The sequence below is a fragment of the Leucopleurus acutus genome (assembly GCF_964270905.1).
Source record: "Leucopleurus acutus genome assembly, chromosome: 13".
NCBI classification, from domain to species: domain Eukaryota; kingdom Metazoa; phylum Chordata; class Mammalia; order Artiodactyla; family Delphinidae; genus Leucopleurus; species Leucopleurus acutus.
The window spans coordinates 79,121,592-79,140,267 of NC_139155.1; positions in this window are offsets into that span (position 1 = coordinate 79,121,592).

Consider the following 18,676-nt stretch of genomic DNA (forward strand, 5'->3'; position numbering starts at 1 on the left):
CCATGAAAAGGAGTGGGGCACTGATGCAGGCTCCAACACGGATGAACTTGAAAACGCGATGCTGAGGGAAGGAAGCCAGCCACAAAAGGTCACATCTGTATGATTCCACTTACACGGAACACCCAGAAAAGGCAAATCCAGAGAGACACACAGCAGATTAGTGGTTGCCAGGGGCTGGGGGAGGGGAGAATGGGGAAAGAGTGTTTAAAAGTATGGGGTTCCTGTTTGGGGTAATGAAAAGGTTCTAGAACTAGATAGGGCTGATGGTTGTACGACACCATGAACGCACTTAATGCCACTGAATTGTACACTTTAAAATGACTGAAATGGTAAACTTTATGTTAAGTATATTTTACTGCAATTAAAAAAAGAAGAATCCCCAAAAGGTATATAAACTAGGTGAACTAAAAGCCAGCCCACTGGGCCAAATTTGGCCTGCAGTGAGTTTCATCTGGCTTCAGGGAGTTATAAATTTGAATTTGTGGCAAACAGATCTAAAAGGGGATATTTCACATTAAAAAATTCTGATGAGCAATTTATTTGGAAAAATTCGAAAGCCTGGCCCCACTGAGACCGCATCTGCCCCTGGCAATGTCAGGAGGAGGGCGGAGGGGCCGCTTTACTCTGAGGCTGAGGCCTTCCAGTCCCCTCCAGTCCCCTTGCCCCCAGCCTTCACCTGGGCTCCTTCCCTCCTGTGCAGTACCTGCCTGGCCCACGGAGGCCCTAAGCACAGGCTTTCCAATACTTGCACAAAACAATTAGAAAAGAGGCAGATGATAAAGTCTGGAAATCAGGCACGCTGCATGGTGACTTCCATTTTCATCCCCTTGTAAATGAGATATCAATGGACTATCATTTCCCCCAAAATGCTATATGACTTTTGAAAAGGTCAAGCAGTGATTCAGAACCTTTGCTGCACATGGGAATCACCCAGGAAACTTTTTAAAGTATTGATGCCTGGGTCCTACCCACCCCCAAGAGATTCTCACTTCTTTGGTCTGGGGCACAACTTGGGCATTGGGATTTTTTAAAGCTCCCCAGCTAATTCTAACATGCAGCCAAAGTTGAGAATTACCGCTTTACAGCTGCCTTTTAGAGAATCGCCCCCTTTTGGCCTCAGATGTCACAGAGCAAACTGCACACAAGTTGAAAATCTCTGTAGTTGTTACTAACATGTCTTTTGTTGTTCTCAATATCTACCCCTACAGACACAAGCTCTCCTCAGCTGGAAACACATGAGCAAATCATCTATTTTGTTTTGGAGGGGAGTCCACCGCTTCATTATCAAAAGGACATCTAAAGCGCCTCATAAAATCGAGACATTAACCGCACGTTTGTTTAATGGGTGTGAAGGGCTCCAGTCCACATTGTGCTTCGGCCTAAGGAAGCCATCTGATAATGAACACATGCTGTTTCCCCCGGCCGGAGTCTTAATGGTTTGTCATGTGAATGTGTGTGCATTGTTCAAAGTGATCACCCCTTTGCAAAGTGCAACTGTGACGCAATTGCTAACATCCTGGCCATGCATTTTCCATGTGCTCCTGCTTGTAAAGCTCTCTTCCACCAGAGCAATTCAACGGTGCAAAAAAGCATCTGCTGGCAGGAAAAACAAAACCTGTTCCATAGTCTGCGCATATTCAAGGCACGCTACCTACCTTGGTACCAGACCTTTGCTGAGGTCAGTTGTGCCCGGGTCAGAGATGAAGCCCACCACCGCCTCCAGTTCACACGTGGGCTGTCTGTCTGGCCGATAAAAGCAGAACATGCCTCCTCTTCACACCCCACCACAGCTGTCTGCAACTTGCCTGGTGGCCCAGTGTTGGCTCAGCTTCCAGCACCCATCTGTGACTTGGGGGAAAAAAAAGAAAAAGAAAAAAGAAATGCATGTGGTGAGGGAACAAAATTGCCCACGTCATCCCGGATGAGCCTCAAGTCATCCAGTATTTGATTGCCTTCTGAAAGGTAGAGACCTGGAGTTTATTGAGCCTCGCTTTGTACCCAAGTCAGAAAAATGGAACTGAAGGTCCTTTACAAGTCTCGTCTGCGATTTTTGGACTTTCCTTTTCTCTGAAGAAATGGAGGAGAAAATTAGAAATGTTGAGTGGGACAGATCACAGGTTTTCCCCTGTCTTGTGCTTTTTGTGCACAGAATCAGATGAATCGGTACCAGTTTAGTTTTCTTGGTAAATTGAGAACGCTTTTTTTTTTCCATCAAAAGAAGTACAAATGTTGGCTTTTAGTTTTTAAAGACAGACCCGGTCCCCGGTTTCAAATGAGCTAGAAGGGGAATCGTCCTCAATCCTGGGACATTCACCTAGTCATTAATTTGTTTATTTATTCAATCCAAATATCAATATATTTCTGATTTTAAATAAAAAGTCTGATTTCCTGATAGGATAACACAAGTAGAGCTGGGGTCCAGGAGAGGTAAGAGGCTCCTACAGGGAAAAATACTGACCTGGAGCTGGATGGCCAGGTTCAAATCCCAGCCCTGCCACCTCCTGGCCCTGTGACCTTATTCAAGGGATTTCAGCTCTCTGGATCTGGGTTTCCTCACCTGTAAAATAAGAGTAATAATAGTCTGCCTCCTGGGGTGGCACTGAGGATTCAGTGACTCAACTTGTGTAAAGTGCTTAGAACGCTGCCTGAACATTAGATAACTGCTTCTGCCCCCGGAAACACAAGACTAGCACAAAGGCAAAAGCATTTTTGTAGCATGGCAGGTTTACACACATGTAGCACTGTCACAACCCCTTTTTTTTTTTTTAAATCTATATTGGGCTAAAATTGGAAGATCCAGTTCAGAATTTCTGCAAGTGCCCCAGGCTGACCTGTTACATCAGAACTGCAAAATCCCAGAGAGTTCCCTGGTGGCCTAGTGGTTAGGATTCCGGGCTTTCACTGCCGTGGCCAGTGTTCAATCCCTGGTTGGGGAACTGAGATCCTGCAAGCCGTGCGGCACGGCCAAAAAAAAAAAAAAAAATTGCAAAATCTCAGATCCCACCTGGGACTTACTGAGGCTCTCTGGGGTTAAAGTCCTGGGGATCTGCATTTTAACAAGCATCCCATGGGGCCGTGATGTACCCTAAAGCTAGAAAAGTATGAACAGACTTAACAAATAACGATACCCGTGAAGCCCAAATACTGCTGTTACGGATCCACTCAAGTAGTGTCTCCAAAACTTCATTTGAATATTATCTTTATGCACAATTTTTGCCCAATTATTTTACAATCTGACACAGCATATGCTTATAGTTTTCTATAAAGTGACTCACGGTTTTTACAAAAGTGAATTTATTTTATTATTTTTTTAATTGATTTTAAAAAATCAGTTTAATCGGAAGCCTGTGAATTTATTTTGAAAGGGAAATTTATTTCATTCGAGTGAATGAAAAAAATAGGTATCTTGCATAATTAGATGATAACTATAAAAGTAAATATAATTTTTAAAATAATGTTATTAAATTCTACCTAGACACTGTTACCAGCTGAAGCTCTGAATTTGCAGCAGCATCTTTAAAAAAAAAAAAAATCGGCAAGGGTTGGAGAGGTGTTACAGTCTTTCTAGCACCACGTGGAGACCTTCTCCTTCATGAAATGATTGCAAGGGAATGAGAGGGGAATAACTTCCTCATTGGGGGATTCAGTGCCATTTAATATTGTATCTAGGACTTCCCTGGTGGCGCAGTGGTTAAGAGTCTGCCTGCCAATGCAGGGGACACGGGTTTGAGCCCTGGTCAGGGAAGATCCCACATGCTGCGGAACAACTAAGCCCGTGCGCCACAACTACTAAGCCTGTGCTCTAGAGCCCGTGAGCCACAACTACTGAAGCCCCCGCACCTAGAGCCCGTGCTCTGCAACAAGAGAAGCCACCGCAATGAGAAGCCTGCTCGCTGCAACTAGAGAAGGCCCGCTCGCAGCAACGAAGACCCAACGCAGCCAAAAATAAATAAATTTATTAAAAAAAAAAGTGATCTCCATTACACTTTTAAAATATATACATATATTGTATCTAAGCAGCCCCTTAAGTCCCTTCCTAGTGAAGTCACGGAGCACACTTTGCGCAGAACTGCAATCAGGTCTTTGTCTGAAAGTTTACTGACTCTGGATTTGCACACACACTCACAAAAGAACAAAACAAAAACAAAAGCCCCAGGATATTCAAGACACTGGGAGTCATGGTCCGGGCATTCCATACTTCTATCTCCACGAGGCTCCAGGACCCACTTCAGATGTCACTGTCAAGGGCGACAGATAGATTTGGGTTGGTATCCACTACCCACTCACCTACTATGCTTTGTGACCTTGGGCACACCTCCAGAATCTATCTCCACAACTGTAAAATGAGATGATGCCTGTCCGAGCCAAGATGACATAATGATGTATGAAAAGCCCCTAACACAGAGGGTGACACGTGGTTGATGTTCAGTAAATGGTAGCTTTTAAAAATTACCAAGCCTTCATATTTTAAACCACTTTTGATAGAACTCTTTGTAAAACACTTTTCTACTTCCTAAATCCCGGGTAACTACTTGATGACTCAGGGTTATCATTTTGAATATCTCTGTAGTCAGGACGCATTTCTAATAGCTTCCCAAATTCACCCTCCTCTTTGGTCATTTCATATACGCAGTGGGCTGGTAACAAAGCTAAGTGTCCACCAATAGAAAACTGATTGAACCATAGCGAAATTACATGGGTAGCCAATAACAATGCAAAAAGATACTCCCATAGCAATAAGAAAAATACAAATTGAAGCACTGAGCTATTTTTTGTCCATCTGCATAGCAAATGTTAAGTACAATATTATCTAAGGTGGGTGAGGAAATGGCAAACAAGAACTTCTATACACTAATGGTGGGAATGTAAATTGGTACAACCTTCTGGAGGGCATATGCATTTGACCTAGCAATTCCATTTCTAAAAATCTATACAACAGAATCTCTTCCGTACAGGCACAAGAATGTATGTGCAGAACAAGTGTTGGTGAACATGTGGAGAAGTTGGAGCCCTGGTGCACTGCTGGTGGGAATATAAAGTGATACAGCTACTGGGAAAAACAGTATGACGGGTCCTCATAAAATCAAACATAGAATTACCGTATGATCCAGGAATGGCACTTTGAGCACATAACTCAAAAGAATTGAAAGTAGCGACTCAAACAGATATTTGCACATGAATGTTCATAGCAGCATCATTCACTGTGGTCAAAAGGTAGAAACAACCCAAATGTCCATCAGTGGATGAATGGATAAACAAAATGTGGTCTATTCACACAGTGGAACATTATTCAGCCTTAAAAAAAAGAATGAAATTCTGATACATACTACAACATGGGTGAACCTTGGAGACATTATACTCAGTGAAATAAGCCAGACATGAAAGGACAACTATTGTATGATTGCACTTATGTTGATTACCTAGAATAATCAAATTCCTAGAGACAGAAGTAGAATAATGGTTACCAGGGGCTGCGAGAAGGGGCAATGGGGAGTTATTGTTTAATGGGTACAGAGGTTCAGTTTGGGAAGGTGAAAAGTTCTGGAGACGGATGGTGGTGATGGTTGCACGACAATGCGAATGTACTTATGTCACTGGACAGTGCACTGACAGTTAAAATGGTAAACTTTATGTTAAGTATATTTCACCACAATTTAAAAAAAGAATGCAGTGCTAAACCAAAAAGGTATACTTTTGAACAGAACTTTGATGCCCTGGGGACATTTTTCTTTTTATTTCATGTTCAAGACTATGGGTAATGGGAGGACAGAGGACAGTGCAAATCTGGTCTCAAAATAAGCAGAATGCTACTGAGTTTATCTTTTTTTCATTTTGTATCTCCTATTCATCTTCATTCCCATTGAAATACTAACAGAAAACTGTTAACATTTAACAATTAATAATTACACAATTTGGGCTTCCCTAGTGGCACAGTGGTTAAGAATCTGCCTGCCAATGCAGGGGACACAGGTTTGAGCCCTGGTTCGGGAAGATCCCACATGCCAAGGAGCAGCTAAGCCCGTGTGCCACAACTACCGAGCCTGCGCTCTAGAGCCTGCCTGCCACAACTACTGAGCCTGTGCGCCACAACTACTGAAGCCTGCGTGCCCAGAGCCCATGCTCTGCAAGAAGAGGAACCACCACAATGAGAAGTCCGCGCACTGCAATGAAGAGTAGCCCCTGCTCGCCGCAACTAGAGAAAGCCTACGTGCAGCAATGAAGGCCCAACGCAGCCAAAAAAATTAAAATTAATTAATTAATTTTAAAAAAATTATACAATTAGACGTTGTGATATGATGCCCTTCACAAATTTTGCAAGTCATAAAGATTCAATGAGATAACATGTATAAAGTGGTTAGCACAGTTCCTTAGTTATTATTGTTCTTATTTTTGTCTCATTTAATTCTCAAATCATTCCTGTGACTTGGATATTATTGATATCCCCATTCTGTAGCCAAGAAAAACCAAGGCTCAGAGAAGTTAAGTGATTTGGCCAAGGTCACACAGCACATGGCAGAGCTGAGGCTAAAAAGTGACTGTCAGACTCCAAAGTCTATGTACTTCAGAGGTAGAAAACAAACTTATGGTTACCAGGGGGAAAGAGGGGGGGAGGAATAAACTGGGAGACTGGGATGACATATACACACTATTATATATAAAATAGATAACTAGGGCTTTCCTGGTGGCGCAGTGGTTGAGAGTCCACCTGCCGATGCAGGGGACACGGGTTCGTGTCCCGGTCCAGGAAGATCCCACATGCCGCCGGAGTGGCTGGGCCTGTGAGACATGGCCGCTGAGCCTGCGCGTCCGGAGCCTGTGCTCCGCAACAGGAGAGGCCACAACAGTGAGAGGCCCGCGTACCGCAAAAAAAAAACAAAAACAAAAAAAATAAAATAGATAACTAATAAAGACCTACTGTACAGCACAGGGAACTCTATTCAGTACTCTGTAATAACCTATATGGTAAAAGAATCTAAAAAAGAGTGGACATATTTATATGTATAACTGATTCACTTTGCTGTACAGTAGAAACTAACACAACATGGTAAATCAACTATACTCCCATAAAAATTTAAAAAAACAACAAAAAACCAAAGTCTATGTGCTTGACCCCTATGCTGAGAATACTTTGCCAAGCCTTCAGTTTCATGAGACAATTCTAATTGCTCCTAAAAGTGCACCAAAGCAAGTTTTAATTAATTTTTTACATTTCAAAATATCATTCACGGGCTTCCCTGGTGGCGCACTGGTTGAGAGTCCGCCTGCCGATGCAGGGGATGCGGGTTCATGCCCTGATCCGGGAAGATCCCACATGCCGCAGAGCGGCTGGGCCCGTGAGCCATGGCCTCTGAGACTGCGCGTCCGGAGCCTGTGCTCCGCAACGGGAGAGGCCACAACAGTGAGAGGCCAGCATACCGCAAAAAAAAAAAAAAAAAATATATATATATATATATATCATTCACTTACTTATTATTGTAGTCAAATATATTATAGTACATATCACTTCTTCAAAGTATTAAATGATTTATTCAAAATAATATAGTTGAGGGTCTTCCCTGGTGGTCCAGTGGTTAAGAATCGGCGCTTCCACTACAGGGGGCGTGGGTTCGATCCCTGGTCGGGGAACTAAGATCCCACTGGCCACGCGGTGCAGCCAAAAAAAACCAAAAAAAGAAAAAAACGAAATAATACACTTGAAAGGCACTTAATTTAAAAGACCCCTCTATCCTACCCTTCCCCATCTCACCTTTCAGGTCCTGTTCGTTAAAGGCAACCACCTTCAACCCTTATATCTCTTCCCCTGGTACTTACTACCACCCTTCTCAACGAGAAACTTATACTGACATTTCTTGATTTATCAAGTTTAGAATGTTTATTGGCTCATTTCTCCCACACGAACATCACTCCCCATTACCCTCCTCCTATCTCTCCGACATCATTACATAGCACTTTGAGAGTGGAAAATGTTTGCGTTAGGTTTTTCTTACAACCACACAAATATTGTTTACTGCCAAACCAAGTACATGCACTCTGACTATGCCTCCTTTCCTATACGACTCTTTGCTTTTCCTAGAATTAATAACTAACTTGGTTTTTTTATGTCTCTGGTTTTCTTACTTTTGTTTCTAAGTAATTCTCCAAGCGCTCTGACATCTCTGCCATAGGCCTATCAACAAAATGTTCTCTACATTCAAAGAATCAGTTTCATCTATTTCCCAGAGACCTCCTCCCAGAGTCTGTTTTCTTGCTCCAATCTGGACAAGTTGCTCTTTGGGGACTGCTACACAGCTGTCATTTTGAATCATCTCTTGGCCATTGTCCTTGGAATTCCCTTTATTTTCGCCCATTTAAAATCTCCCCTTCCCTGGAGTCTTGTCCTTCTCGTTCTCACTTTACTCTATCATTTTGTTGGAACACATTTCCAAAAGCTTACGAAAAGAGGGTAAATGGGAGGCAATTTTTTTCAAGTCTCTGCATGCCCAAAAATACTGTTCTAACCTCACTCCTCAAGGGTAGTTTCTCTCATCCCTGCCTTCTTCAATTACTACGTGTGAGCTCCCCCAGAAAGGACATGAAGTTGGAGGAGGCGGCTCTCTGTAGCTGAGGCTGATCCCAAAGAAGCTGACAAGCAGAGTCTGTCTCCAGGTCATGCTCCCAGCAGCTGGACAGCAAGTCCTTCCTTGAAGAGGGTCTGGACCATCTCCAGGGCCCATCCTTACTGTATGAGTCTGCTATGGCTGCTATAACAAATTAGCACGAACATAGTGGCTAAAAACAACACAAATTTATTATCTTACAGTTCAGAAGACTGCAAGTTCAAAAATATCTTGCTGAGCTAGTGAAGGTGTTGGCAGGGTTTTGCTCCTTCTGGAGATTCTAGAGGAGAATACATTTCCTTGACTTTTCTGCCTGCTAAAGACTGCCCACAATTCTTGGCTTGTGGCCCCCGGCCAGCAATCACATCACTCTGACCTCTGCTTCCATTGTCACATCCTTCTCTAACTCCTCTGCCTCCCTCTCTCACGTATAAGGACTCTTGTGATTACACTGGACCCACTGGGATAATCTAGGATAATCTCCGCATCGCAAGATCCTTAATTTAATCATATCTGTGAAGTCCCACTTGCCATGTCAGGTAACATAGTCACAGGTTCCGGGGATTAGGAAGTGGACATCTTTGGGAGGCCATTATCCTGCCTACCAAAGTCACCAAAGAGACGGATATTCTAGAGTAGCTGGTGAGATTAACACCAAACAGATACAATGAACTTGATGCCTACATTTGTGTACAATAACACCTCGCGTGGACGGAGAGCTTACTCTATCCCAAGCACTGTGGTAAGTGCCTGACATGAATATCTCATTTATTTCTCTCAACGGTTCTCTGAGGCAGGCACTATTTTTACAATCCTTATTTTGCAGATGAGCGAGAGGCCCAAAACGATTGAGCTATTCGCCTCTGGTCAAACAGCCGGTGAGTGGAAGACTCCTTATTCAAATCCGGGTCTGCCTGACTCCAAAGCTGGTGCCCTTGACCATGTCTCTCTAATCCTTCTTTGTTTGTTGCTAATTTAGGTCTTTAGGCTGCTAAACACAACTGCCTCTCTTCACCCTATGTGCCAGTTCAGGGTGGCACACGACAAGGGCTCAATAAATATTTGTTGAATTTAATTCCCAACAAAGTCATCTCTTGCTGGTTTCCTCATAACTTTTAGGGCATTCCCAATTCCCATATTCTCCTTCTTGCATCCAATACACTTTTGGGGGGGTGGGGTTTGTGTGTTTTGGCCACACCTCGCGGCATGTGGGATTTTAGTTCCACAACCAGGGACCGAACCTGCACCCCCTGCAGTGGAAGCACACAGTCTTCACCACTGGACCACCAGGGAAGTCCCCGATACACTTTTTTTAAAAAAATTAATTTATTTATTTTATTTATTTACTTTTGGCTGCTTTGGTTCTTTGTTGCTGCGCGTGGGCTTTCTCTAGTTGCGGCGAGCGGGGGCTACTCTTCGCTGCAGTGCACGGGCTTCTCATTGCGGTGGCTTCTCTTGTTGCAGAGCACGGGCTCTAGGCACATGGGCTTCAGTAGTTGTGGCACGCGGGCTCAGTAGTTGCAGCTCACGGGCTCTAGAGCACAGGCTCAGTAGTTGCGGGGCACAGGCTTAGTTGCTGCACAGCATGTGGGATCTTCCCAGACCAGGGCTCAAACCCGTGTCCCCTGCATTGGCAGGCGGATTCTTAACCACTGTGCCACCAGGGAAACCCTCCGATACACTTTTATTGGGCATTTATGTGCTGCCCACTGCAGAAATTCAAAGATAAATAGAACACGTGGTTTACTTCCGGGGAGCTCACTTTCCAGTGAGGGGATCATGATAGTGACCTAGGAGTAATTTTAAGTTTTTCTCTCTTTTCATCATTTTAGACAATTAGCGGTGAATGTGAAAAAAGGAGATATCATTGTTATTGTTTTCCCCCACCTATCGAGGATAGAAACCAGAAACACCAGAAGAGGAGGCTGGTAGCTCTTTCAGACTATTTTTCACGTTAATACATATTTTTACTATGCACACAAGTACAGGGGCAGTTTTAGGTTTTGTTTCCCTTTTTGAAAAGATGGGAGCATGGTCTGCAGATTATTCTTATGCTTGCTTTTCCATTTAGGAAGGCACAATAGATATATTGCCAAGCTCACTTCCTCTTAACTGTTTCATTTCCCTATTGATGCTCGTTAAAATTGTTTCAAGTGTTCATCCCTTCCCAAACTTGCAGGATAGGATCTTCCTTTTGCAGCTCAAGTCCTGGTTACAACCTTGAGGAATGACAGCTCTACCTTTTACTAAACCATTGGGCACCTCGTCCCCAGAATGATCTTTCCAAAGCATGAGTTTGATGATCTCTCCTCTCCCAAGTTTCCCCAAGGCCCTGCAGGATAAATCCAAATCCCAACTGCCTGGCCTAGCGTGAAGATTTTCAGAAGCTGGCCCCTCGTCCAGAATCAGCCTTGAGTGGTGACGGTCTACACACACATTCCACACCCCCATGGGCTTTCTTCACTCCGCCTTAGTGGTCTTCTTGCAGACTCTCCACTGCACAAGCCTGTCTGGATCCGGGTAAATTTTACTCATTCTTCAGTTTCTGCTGAAACATCACTTCCTCAGGGTCCTTCCTGGCTCCTCCCAGCCTGGGGTCTCCCTTTACTCTCTTTCACCCTGGGGACTTGCATCACACTAGTAATTAACTTACTCAGTGTCTGTGTTGCCTGCCCTTCTCTCTCATCCACTTGAGGGTCTTTCTCCTTTACCTGCTGTACCTCCAAGGCATAGCACAGTTGGTGGCCCACTGCAGTTGTCAATAAATGTTTGCTGAAAGGGTGATGAAGAATGACTCACGGGGAAATTTTACTGCTTCTAGTTAATACACAAATGCGTAGGTACAGTCTCATGTTGAATATTTGGTTCCACTGACAGTGATAAAAAAAGAGAAAGATCGCTTACCAAAATACAGGCACCCTACTTTCTTTTTTAAAAGTACCTTATCTATTTTAAGAGTCGTTCTTTTCTCATGGTTTTTATTCATTTATTTATGGCTTTAATCACTGTGATCCAATTTATTTTTTTAAATTTTATTTTAAAATTAGTCAGTTTTATTTTACTAATTAATTTTTATTGAAATATAATTGATTTACAATATTATATTAGTTTCAGTTGTACAACACAGTGATTCAATATTTTTACAGATTATACTCCAGTTAAACTTATTACCAAATAATGGCTATATTTCCCTGTGCTGTATAAATAGATGTGATCCAATTTATTTTAACAGTCTTTAAAAATATAATTATCTGAAGCAATTGGCAACCTATCTTGCTGTTTATTGTTTCTTTTGTCTCTTGCTCATGGTGAATTGTTTCCTTGTGTGTTTTGTAATTTCAAACGAGTTGATCTTTATTTGTGGGAATTCTGTATGTCAAGGCTAAAGGTTTGTCCTTCCAGAGCTTGTGTTTAGCTACTTTCTTCGCTTGGCGGTTCCCCACAGTATAAATTAAAACCCAAACCTATGTGAGTACAGTCGTATTGTGACAAATTCAGAGGGGACATTTCTTGCCCACCCAGGCCCACCTAAGGAGAGATAAACATCCGAGTTATTGCCCTATGCTGGCTGGGCAGATTTTTCTAGAACCCCACTCCCTTCCATAAGAGTGGAGCTCTTTGAGGGTCCTTGTTTGTGTGGAGGCCATAGTTCTAATTCCCCCCAAACTTTGTCCCCTCTGTCCTTTGGTTTGTTTGCTTGGCTGGTTGGTTTTGGGGTGTTTTTTTTTTTTTTTGGCCGTGCCACACGTCTTGTGGGACCTTAATTCCCCAACCAGGGATTGAACCTGGGTCCTCTGCAATGAGAGTGTGGAGTCCTAACCACTGGACTGCCAGGGAACTCCCCCCTTTCCTTTGGCATCTTTAAAAATCAAAGACCTCCTCCCACTACTGTGGATTTCATACCCTCTTTTTCTGACTACAGAAGATTATCTCTATTTTCTCCAGTATTTCTAGTTGACTATCAAATGTGGGAAAGTTTTTAGATTATCTAGTCCAGAATATTGCCCAAAATGGAAACCCAGTGGACTAGTTTTCAGATCTTTCCCTCATTCTGTATGCATGAGTCTATTTTTTTAAGTCACTTTGTTCTCCTCTTATTTTCTGTATATTTACCACCTCTCTCCTGTTCTCTTACATTTACAAGTTACATTACAGAGCAAGATGCCTTATGCTAATAATTTCTCAGTATAAAATATTCTTTTTTCCCCTTAGTATTTGGCTCTTATTATTGGCTCTTTTTCAGCTCCTATCCTAACTATCTTTTTTTTGTAATTTCCTAGTGAACAGGCACCAAATATAGTTAGTATCTGATCTATATGTCACCTGCTAATTTAAATGCTCTTCTTTAAAAAAAAAAAAATCTAACCCAGTCTTGCAGATAAAAAAAAATCTTGAGGTTGACAAAACTGCTAGCAATGTTTCCATAAAAACTGTTGTCAAAAGACTGGCAAACTTGGTAACACTAGGTAGCTAAGTTTTTAAAAATTCAGTACTAGTAATGCAAGTCACATCTACAATTTGAACGAAAATTCTATCTTGCTTCAAACTTATTTTAGGCCTAGATAAATTACTTTTGGTCTTAGATCTAGGAATATATGCATATAAACATTCTATTGCTACACAAGTACACTGTGTACTTTATACAGATAATACTTGCAGCCTAGGATGCGGCAGCAGTATTTGTAATACTGTTCATCCTCACTCATAGCTTACTTGGAACTTCTCCTTAACGTAATACCAAGTAAGAATTAGATAAGTATTAAAGTGACTACTTTTGTCATTGCTCTAGTCAAGGTTACACGTTAGCTAACTTATAAATAAGTCACTCTCCGTGACAGAAACATCAGCCACTGAAATAGTGTATGAGCACAGTCACAAAGCTTTTTCAAAAGGACTTTTAAAATTTCTCTTAGGGAATTCCCTGGCAGTCCAGTGGTTAAGACTCCACCCTTCCAATGCAGGGGGTGCAGGTTTGATCCCCGGTCAGGGAACTAAGATCCTGCAAGCTGGGTTGCGGTCAAAAAAAAAAGAAAGAAAGAAAGAAAAATTCTCTTAGTTATGTCAGCTTTGGTTAATGGATATTCTACCTGGCTTTTCTTCTCAGCCTCCAAGAAAGTTTAAAGAGTTGGTAAATCCCAATTTTAAGGATTTGGAGAATTGTCGCTGTAGCACTTATCTATTGCTGCATGACAGACCACACCTAAACGCAATGGCTTAAAATAACAATCGTTTAATTTGCTCCTGAGTCTGTGGGTCAGGAACTCTGTCAGGGCTCAGAGGGGCAGTTCATCTGTGTTCCTTGCAGTGCCGGCTGGGGTGCATTCATGTGGGGCTGGAGGACCCACGCTGGTCTCACTCACAGGGCTGGTGCTTCAGCTGGAATGGCTGGAACGACTGGGGACTGCATGGCTGGGCCTCCTTCCTTGTGGGGCTGGCTGGACTCCCTAGTGTGCATGGGGCCTCCTAGCTGTCAGATGAGTTCCCGGAGTCCCCTGCCTTGGCCTCTTTCTCCAGCAGGACAGCCTGGACTTCTAGACATGGCAGATGGTGTCCCACTCTGGTTAAAGTGGAAACTTCCAGGCCTCAGCTTGGAAGTCCCAGAATAGTATTTCCACCAGATTCTGCCACATTCCATTGGTCAAAGCAAGTCAAAGGCCAGCCTCCAAGGAGTGAAGAAATAGATTCCACCTCTTGAGAGGGGAAGAGGCCCCCATCCACAGGGACAGGAGGAATTGTTGGCAGCCATCTTTGCAGGCAATCTACTGCAGTTGCTTTACCCAACTAAATACATAGCACCCCTTCTGTTTATAAAGTTGCTACAGATCAAAGGGGGAAGTTTATTAACGACAGTTTAGGATAACTTAATAACTAGTATTAGGATAGTTTATAATACTTAGACTAAAGATGTCAAGGTATTTTCCTAATATAAATACGCTTAGGGCTGCGTTTAAATGTCACTGTCATTATTCAGCACTTAGCAGTTTCACGTGAGAAGGCACAGTTTCACTTGGTTAACATTAAAGCTTAAGTTAAATTCAACTCCCCTTAGGATCTGGGGGATTACCTTTATTTATTTATTTGCTTGTTTATTTTCTAAACAGCAATTTTTTTTTTATTTTTTTTTTTTGCAGTATGCGGCCTCTCACTGTTGTGGCCTCTCCCGTTGCGGAGCACAGGCTCCGGATGCACAGGCTCAGCGGCCATGGCTCACGGGCCCAGTCGCTCCGTGTCATGTGGGATCCTCCCGGACCGGGGCACGAACCCGCATCTCCTGCATCGGCAGGCGGACTCTCAACCACTGTGCCACCAGGGAAGCCCCAGTCTTCAGTTCTTTACATAGTCTGTTGGAATAGATGCTCTTTGTACAGACTGGAATGATCCCTTTGAAGATGGACCGTTCTGTTGATAATAGTGTCCTTTCCCTCAGCGTACAACTCAGCCACCCAGAACTTTTGTCGTTCCTCCCAGTACCACAGAGTATGAAGTTTAGACTTTCCTGTGCCCCCTCCTTCCAAGTCCTCCTGCCTCCTCCTCCTTACCCACTACTGCTCCACGTGAGGCCCAGGACCCACAGTATGGGCATTAGCAGGGAGCCTGTTAGAAAGGCAGAGTCTCTGGACCCACTCCAGACCTCCTGAATCAGACTTCCATTGTAACAAGTTCTCCAGGCAGTTTGTGTGCACATTTCAGTTGATAAGCTGGCTTGCATAGTATCTCTCTGCCGCCATCTTGCTCCCCACCGCCGCTCTGCATGCCGAGTGTGGATCTTCAGGGAGCCTGGCCACTCCTCTCTCACACGCGCTCGCACCCCTTCCCCTCTAAGGGCGTGGAATCTTGATCATTCACTCAAGTCCCTAAGGTCCTAGGCATCCTAGCTCCCTTGAGCAAGGCAAGCTCAGCACCCCAGGACTCTAAGATGTAATTGCTTTGCGGGAAAAACATCCCCCTTAGTCATTTGTGATGAGCCTAGAGTAGAAAATAAGTCCAGTTTATTCTCAATGTCACATTAATAATAGGCCCTCCAGGCTGGTAAAATTTTAAAGATATTTCTTCTTCTGGAATCCTTCCTAATTCTCCCTACTTGGAGTCTAGCGTCATTGCCTTGGGCTAGAATCTCCGGGGTCATTGGGATTTAAAAAGAGAGAAGGGTGTTAATAAAGAGGTGACGGAAGTGTAGTTACACTGGCCTGGCTCTGTTCGGCATTGGTCCAGCCGTGAACCATACTGCCTTTGGGTTTGTGAGACTGAAAAGGCAGAGGCAAAAACGCAGCTGGGTGTGTACCTGTAGTTAAGATCTGTGTGCCGAACAAAGGGACTGTCGACTACCCACTCCCATCATAGTAGGGACCCTGGGGGATGTAAGGAAGTGAGAAATAGACCGTAATACTGGCAAAAGACCACAGATTCAATTCGAGGACGAAGAGTAATAAGAAAATGCAAGTCACTGTCATTATTTACGTGGCATGGCAGAGTTACACACGCTTTATTATACAGTGCATGCTACACAGAGAACTGCTATTTATAGACATTTCATCCCATTCCTCCAATGCCCCTAAACTCACTCTTTCACAGTATTTGGCCCGAGTTCAATGGCAATGTGATTTAAAAAAAAAAAGTGTATTTAAAATCAATGTAATGTTGAAAAGTACAGCAAGAGAGTAGTACTGAAGAGCCAAGGCTGCCCCAAGTCAGTCTGGAGGAGGATTTTTAAATCTGAAAATATTTTAAGTGTTTCAAAGATATAGATGGTTAATATATATATTAACAATGTATCTTTTTATTATGAATTTTTTTAACATTTTCAACCAGTGGCTTTTGTACTATTTTAGACAATGCCTTAGAGTCTTTTTTTTTTTTTTTTTTTTTTGGCTGTGCTGGGTCTTAGTTGCAGCCTATGGGCTTCTTCAAAATATATTTTAAAAAATTCTTTTGACTTAGGAGAAAGTGTGTTTTTCAAAAAGGGAGGCACCTTAGAATTAAATCTTGTTCTAAACTGAAGAGACTTGGCAGATGTGAAGGAAATTAAAATATCTGGCATGTTCATGAATATGAGGACTGGACAACTGTATCTTGAAAAAGTCTTGAAATTTAAAGGTCATTTAAAGTACAGATTTAAAAAACATTTTACAGAACTAAATTTCTTAGTTAAAGGGGTATCTAATTAAATTTTCCTGAGTCTCATGGAAGTAAATTATTTTATACCCTTTGCTTTAATTTTTTTTCACAATTTAATTTAAGGGGTATTGAATAAAGAGAACATATTCAATATGTCATATTTTGGCAAATGTCAACCAGAACTGGCTTGTTAAATACGGGTTATCTTCAACTTGTGCCAATTAATTAATTAAAAATGTTTTCTTAATGCTAAATTCAAATAAGTTCTTGGTTTTGATACAACTTCTGATTTTCTTCTGTTGCTCAGGTGATTTGAAATTATAATTGAGAATAAATTTTGCAGAATTAACACATAAAAGGGCATCATTGGAAATGTTTTCCACTGCATAATTCCAAATGCCGTGGAAGTGGTTGGCGTATTTGGATAGTCACAAAACTTAATTCCATACGTACATATTTCAAAATTATCCATCTGCTTAACACCAGGAAGGGTTGCAGTGGTAAGATCTTGGTGTACCCGATTGTGGAGAACTCGGTGTGGTAAAATTTGCAAAATCAAAATCGTTGTTTCTTAAAAACAATTAGTGAGATTAGAAAGTTCTTCCAAGCCCATAATATGGTACATCAGAACAAGAAAACAAGATAATTTATTCATGTCTCCCCATACTCCTAAGTGACCACCAGGGAGAAGACACACACAGAGGTAAGGAACTAAAGGTAATCACCCATGGGAATTTCCCCCCGTCCAGCAGCTAGGACCCTGCGCTTCCATTGCAGGGAGCATGGGTTCCATCTGGAGCGCGGCACTTATTCTGAGATGGGAAAATGTAGTAAGTCAAGCCATATAAAATTTCAGTGGCGCAGTGGTTGAGAGTCCGCCTGCCGATGCAGGAGACACGGCTTCGTGACCCGGTCCGGGAGGATCCCACACGCCGCGGAGCGGCTAGCCATGGCCACTGAGACTGCGCGTCCGGAGCCTGTGCTCCGCAACGGGAGAGGCCACAACAGTGAGAGGCCCGCGTACCGCAAAAAAAAAAAAAAATTAAAAATAACTGAAGACCAAGAGCCCTTCCCCAAATTTTCTGACCTGTTTCCCCACAACCTCTTAGACTTCTTGAATGACCCTACAGAAGGGAAGAAACCCAACTCCCAACCCCCAATAGACTGAATTTCCAAACTGCCTTGGCCTGTGGAAGGAGCAGTAGAGGACCTTGAGCCAGATATATTTAATGTAGAAAAACTGCAAATTTTGAGCACAAGTGGCATGGAGCAAATTCATGTGAGTTATCCTTTCAATCTCAACTTAAAGAGAATCAAATTCAGGAATCTGTAAATAGCCATTTCATTAGTTATTCAATCAACAAATGTTTAGTGGATGCTGAATGAGTTTCCCTAAGTTCCGATGTAGGGCATTTTTGGACGTCTGACAAGAGAAACTAGTTGTAGGGGACAAGTACCCCCAAAAGACCTGAGGACTTAAATTCCTTGTCAGTCAATGATCTTGCCATGGTCACCAAAGAAGATGGCCCTTCCCCTTATACGCACTCTTCAAATTGCCCTTTGAGATTTTTCCCTCCTTCAAGTCCTAGCTCTTCATTTAAACATGATTTCACCAGTATAAACATGTTCAGGAGAAAGACCCAGTTTGAGTTTCTTCTGCCAGCCTCTTCCAAAGATAGCCTGAATCCCATTCTCTCATAAGAACAAGTCTTAAAAATAAACTAAGGCAGTAAGTGCTGTGTCCAAGGCCAAGTTTGTTCCAAAGCTGAGAATAATAAAATTCAGGGTTCCCTTTCCCTAATCCAATTTTAAGAGAAAATGCCTTTTGTTGTTAATTTTGTTTGCAAACTCTGATCCTGCCATCTCCATGACCTGATATTTTATTACAGCATTTCCAAATCTGGTTCTGATTATATAAGAAAAGTTTGTGCCTGTGCTCATCAATGTCACAATTCACATGGAGA